The 6,000-nt window shown below is 45.9% G+C and overlaps 1 pseudogene; it reads right to left on the bottom strand.

Moving 5' to 3' along the window:
* Positions 1-1,703: 1,703 nt before the first annotated feature.
* The window catches only part of LOC129458268 (uncharacterized), a 176,792-nt pseudogene continuing 172,495 nt past the window's right edge, over positions 1,704-6,000 (bottom strand).

Below are 6,000 nucleotides of genomic sequence, written 5' to 3'. Positions count from 1 at the left end.
AAGGAAGGAAGGCTGCACAGAGAGGCCAAGAAGAATCTGAGCAGAAAGGCCTTGCTGAGTTTCCTTGCTCTGTCGATCTGTTTTTAGATCACACCCTTTTGTCCAATCACAATTCTACACTTTTCTATTCATTCTTCACTGGACCTCAGCATGAACATAGGTAGTTTTTCCTGTACATTAGGGTCTCCATTGCGAAGCCTCCCACATCATGTGAAATGATGATCAAATAAATTGGTTATGCTTTTATCTTGTGAACCTGTCTTTTGTTATAGGGAGATTGGCTGTGACCCTTATAACGGGAAGAAAAGGAATCACCCCCTTTCCACTCCTACCCCAGAGTGCTAGGTACTTACGTTTGTTACATTATTTAAGCTGTTTATAACAACTCAATGGGATGGTATCATAAGTGTCCCATGTCACACAGATAGAACACCAACTTTCAGAAGGTTAAGTCACTTGTGCACAGGTGACATAATATCGCTGGATCCTGGTTGTCCTGATTCCAGAGCCACTCTTCACTACTGCTCCATGAGAGGTGTCAAAAGTAATTGGAGATATTTTAGCCTGGAAATGAAGAAGAGGAGGCTTGGAAGAGATGTAACTGCTGCCTTCAAACCCTGGGGGAACCAGAGCAGTCAACCGAAAAGACTAGAGGCCAGAGACAGTGGGGGCACCCGGTAACAAAAGGCAGAGCCAGAATCATAACCGAGGGCTGCTGGGGATTATTCCTGCACCCATAAAGAATAACTATTTCAGACGGTTGGCAGGAGGATTACCTATGTAATCTATGTAAGATAACATTTAGAAACCATAAAACTTGACACTTAATAAGTGCTCAATAAATGTTTAATTCCATCCCCCCACTCCTTCCTTCCTTTTCCCACAAGGGTTGATGTGTGGAAGAATTTTTTTTATGTAGTCCCCAAAGAGGGGGATTTTATATAAATAAAGAAAAGATAAAAAATACGGTTTTCAGAGAAGCACATCTTGGTTCACTATCAGGGTGAATATTCTATTTCACTCAACAAACATTTATTAGGCAGCTGCTTAATGTCAGGTCCAGGATTAGGAACTGGGGATACAGAAATAAGTAAGGTGTGGCTCCTGCCCTCTGGGAGTTTCCAACCTGCAGTGGTAACTGATAAGATGCAAAAGGCCATTATGAGCTTTGTAGGCTGTTTTCCATTCTGTGAGAGGACCACAGTGGCGCAGGTGGTTTGGGGAAACAGTTTCCTGGGTCCTGAAGGTGGTTATGCAGTGGCTGTATATCCATCTGGCTGTCAAGGCGTCTAATAGGCAAGGATCACAAATTTCTGGAGCTCCTGTCACGTGGGGCAGCCCTTTCTGCTTTGCCTGGATGGGCCCCAGAAGGCTTTTCAACAGGTTTTGTAAGCAGCAGGGTGAACTGCCCTAGGAGAAAACCCTAGTGCCAATCTTGCTCTGGAATAAATCCCAGAGGTTGGACGCACTGATTGTTGGGGGAGATGGAAATGCGAACAGCAAGTGCGCTGGGTGTGGGCTGCTGTCTGCCTAGGGCCTCAGAGAACTCGCCCCGCCTCCATCCCTGTCTCTGCTCGCCGCTGGCCTCCCGTCCTCAGAAGCCTTCCCTCCCTCCCCTCCCTCCCCTCCCTCCCCCTCCCTTCCCCAACTGCACTCTGTCCCCCATCTCTCACATAGTTTTCCTTCTTAGTATTTACCCCAAGTCATGGATTTCCAATGTTACCCCAATTGTTTTCTTCCATGATTAGAATGTCAGTTCCATGGGAAGGGGGTTTAATCTGTGGAATTCCAGGCACATTTGTAAAAATGGGGAAATCAAAACCCATTTCCCAGTGTTGTTGGAAGGATTAAATGAGGTAACATTTGGAAAACATATAGTTCCTGACATGTAGTAGATACTTAATAAATGTTCATTTATTTTCCTTTCTCTTTCTCTCAGAGACTATTCTGTACTTTGGACAGGTTTTCGATTAAATATTTGTGCAATGAATGAATAGGTGTAGCTTCAGTTTCCTTATCTGTAAAATGGGCTAACAATACTATCTACCTTATGGTTATGGTAAAGATCAACTAAGATAAACAGTAGGAAGCTCTTAGCACAGGACACCATTCCTGGTCTTATGTGCATGTTACATGTGCTTACCTGTGCTTGCATGCATGGTAAGTACTCAGTAAAGGTGAGCAAAGGTGCCGATGATACTGAGACAGGGAAGCTCTGGACACTGGGGCAGGAAGCTGTTAAACTGCTTGAAAGGAAAAAGGAAGTCAGAAAAATCTTGACTATGACCCACATCTGCCTTGTCCCCAGGGTCCAACACAAGGCTTAAAGTACCACAGGTAAATGAATACAGAAATGTATGAATGAATCTTATTCAGGCGCACAATGTAATTCACACACAGGGCTTCTGCCCTATCAGCTCCCGGGCAGATGCTGCGTTATAAAATTTTAATAGTTTCTATAGCTGGGTGGGTACTCACTAGCTCCTAGAACCAGCTGTTCTACCCTTTCACCTTCTCCCCAGACAGAGTAGTGCTGTCCACTCAGCTACAGATGCAGAAAGGTAAACCAAGAGGCTTAGCTGGCCTAAAGTGGGGATTGCTGGAACCAGGGAGACATACATGTCCTTGGCTGACATTTCGACCTGAGGCAGTGGTTAGGGCTCTGGGACCACACACCCGAGTCGCTGGTACTGAGCTGTCTGAAATTAGGAGAGGAGCAGTTGGAAAGAGCCATGGTCCACAAGACAAGAAAACAGATTATCACAATACAGTCTGATCAGGATTGGAGACAATGTGGGAGCACGGGGTGGGAATGGCTTATCCTACTATCATTAGCACTGTGTCTGCAGGGTTGAGAAACAAGGGCTTGTTCATCCTTCCCTAAAGGGAGCTCTCAGCCTCAAACTTGAAGTTGGGTTCTGAGGCTGCAGGCTGTTTGGGAAGAGGCACTGCACTTCTGCTTTGTGGTTCCTGCAGCATCTTCCATGGGATCATGCAGGCTCCGGATAGGCATCCACTTCCCTTCCTAGGTGCATCCCTCACTGCTCCCATTCTACGCCTCATGTGCCAGCTAACCAGGCAGTTCCCTGTATCCCAGGCAAGAGTCCACCTACCCACCTCCTCCTCCTGTACTGCTTAATGGAAAGAACATGGGCTTTGGAACCAGAGACCCATTTCTAAGCCCCTCCAGGATTCATCTCTAAAACTGGGGGTACAGGGGGAGGGCTATCTATCAGGGGTGTTGTAAACATTAGCAATGCTGTGTCTAGCTCACCTAAACTTAGCATTCAATAACTTTTAGTAATTATTATGGTTTTAAGTACTAAATTCTTTAGTATCATAAGCATAGCATTCGAGTTAAAAAACAAACTGCAATCTCAGTCTGCAAACAAGTCCAGAAAAGATTTATTTAAAAAGTCTGAAATTCAGCATTCCACCTCTGTAGTGGTTGGGCACAATATTTTGTACCAAGCAGAGCTCATAAATGTTCTATCATGGAGGTTGACACACAGGAATGCACCACAAGATACAAATGCTGCAGTTTGTTCTTCCAGAAGTCTCTTTTAAATGCCTTGCCCTGTTGTGCACAGGGCTCAGGAGTGTCCTAGACTCACAGTCTCAAAGCTCCAGAGATGAACATGTGGATTTGTTCGGCTCTCTCCCCTTTCAGCCCTTGCAAATGGAGGCATGAACTAGAAGCAGCACTGTCTTTGTGCCCCCGAGAAAGCACCACCCTGATTTTCACTAAGCAATCACTGAGGCTGTTGATCTTTAGCACTGCTTTCTTTAATGTGTTTGTTATCTGTGAGGCTGGATGGGGCTTTAGGATTTTCATCCTTATGTTAGACGTCATATCTGCCCCGTTTATCCCATTATAATGGGGCTATTAATTACTTGAAAGATTGTGTTTCTTTTATTTCCTGGCCCACTGGGGTCTTTAGGGTTGGGGACACTGGGGAACCCGTGGATGCTAGCTGCTAGGCTGCTGTGGCTGTGCCGGCCATGGGACAGCATGGGGCAGCAAGTGTGGTGAGTGATGAAGGGCCCTGCCTTTGTTTGTGCTGTACTGAAGCAATGGCTGTTAAGAATCTGCAGCTGGGAGGATTTCACTGACAGCCGTTGGGACAAACATTTATTGACCTCCTTCAGGAAGGTCAATTCCTGGCACAGGCTCCTCTTCTTCTATGCCTTTTACCCATGCTATCTCTTCAGCCTTGGAATATCCGTCTCCTTTTCTGTGCTTATTAAAGTCCTACTTATCCTTTAAAATCCAAGTCGGATGCTGTCACCTCCTCTTGGCAGATGGAGGGTCCCTCCTTGTGCTCCTTTGGGCACCATCTGCTTCTTGAGTGTGGGAGCACCCATATTGTATGCAGCTTCAAAATAAGGGTCTAGTCTGTGCCTGAGCTGTAGAGACTTCTTTGTTTGGAGTCTTCCCCTTCTACCAAATCCCCTTCCACTGGGTTTTTTTTCTTTTTTTTTAGTCTTTAGCTCTAAACTGAGCAATGATTTAATCCAGGAGGACTTTCTTGATGCCACACAAATGAGACCACTCTCCTCTGTGCTTACCCCATCAGATCACTTCTCATCATTTTCACTAATTGTCTGTTCAATTGTCTTTCCTCCTTGCTGGAAAGTCAGCTATGGGGAAGACAGAAAGCCTGCTTGTTTTGTTTACCGCTGTATTCTTAGTACCTAATCTCCCTCCAGGCCTGTAGTAAGTGCTCAGTAAATACTGAATGAATGAATGAATGAGAGCATCTGGATTCGGGTCTCAGTGCTGCCCCTTGTTATCTGTGTGACCTCAGAAAAGTCAATCTCCTAGATCCCTCCCAGCTCTGACATTCTGCTATTAATATTTTGCTACCTCTTTTACCCGCTATCTACAGCTCGTGTCCTAGCCCACCCAGCATGAGTCATGCCTCAAGAACTTCAGGCACTCACTCACTCCGAGGATTTTACATTCTTTGGAGAACCTTTCACTCTTCAAATATTGTCTTTCTGATGTGGTCCTTGGCAGCGTCATAGATCTCTCCAGCTCACGCAGGTTGGGTCCCTTGATGGGATCAGGCTAGGTCAGCGTAGACGCCTTATCTACTCACTCTGTTCCTGGAAGTCCGGGCTTTGTGCATTCCCACAAAGGGCCCCAGAAGAGGGTGGGATCTGAGCCCGTGATGGACCATGCTGTACGCTGGTGCAGCCCAAGGGGAGGGAAAGCTGTGACTCAGTGTTTGTAAAATGTTAGCCTGTGGAGTGAGTAAGACTAGACCAAGGCTGACTGTTTTGGGAAGTGGTGAGTTGGGTTAATTGAAATTGGAGCCCAAAAGCCAAGGTCAATTCTTGCCATGGCGGCTCTCACTTCCTAGCTGTGCCCTATTACCATGTAATTTAATCTCTCCAAACCCCAGTTTCTTCATCTGTGAAATGGCTACATTAACACCCAGCCTACTCACCCCCTACCAAGATTTAGAAGTGCTGGAGGGCACATATTTTCATATGGGTGCATATTGAATACATACTATGTGACACAAACTTCATATCTGTTATTTAATCAAATTCTCAGAACAGCCCTGCATGGTTGACAGTTTGGATAAGATTCTGGTCTCAGCTGTGGGTTTCTATATAGCAGTGTTTCCCCAATTTTGTGTTGGATCACACCTTTCTGCTGGACATGCTGTTTCCCACCCGAGGTTAGGAAATAGAGGTTTTGTGGTCAAACATGTTTGTTTAATCCTACATTGGGACCCACTGGTGTACAGTAATTAGGATTTAAAGGGAAAAGATCTAGCCACCCCAGAACTGTCAGTCTTATGCTCAGCAGCCTGGAGTTGGGCTCCCCAGTGTTTCAGTTGTTAGGCAGGGCAGCCATCCCCTGCAGACGGGACTCCTGAAGACTGTGATGCCTGGGAAGGGGCATCACCAGCTGGGGTCTTTGTCTCAGTGTCATGAAGGATTTCTGCATTTACATTTTGTTTTGAAATTGTTGGGCGGGGCAGGGGG

The sequence above is a fragment of the Symphalangus syndactylus genome, chromosome 19 (assembly GCF_028878055.3).
Source record: "Symphalangus syndactylus isolate Jambi chromosome 19, NHGRI_mSymSyn1-v2.1_pri, whole genome shotgun sequence".
Taxonomy (NCBI): Eukaryota; Metazoa; Chordata; class Mammalia; order Primates; family Hylobatidae; genus Symphalangus; species Symphalangus syndactylus.
This window is presented reverse-complemented; position numbering and strand designations above follow the sequence as displayed.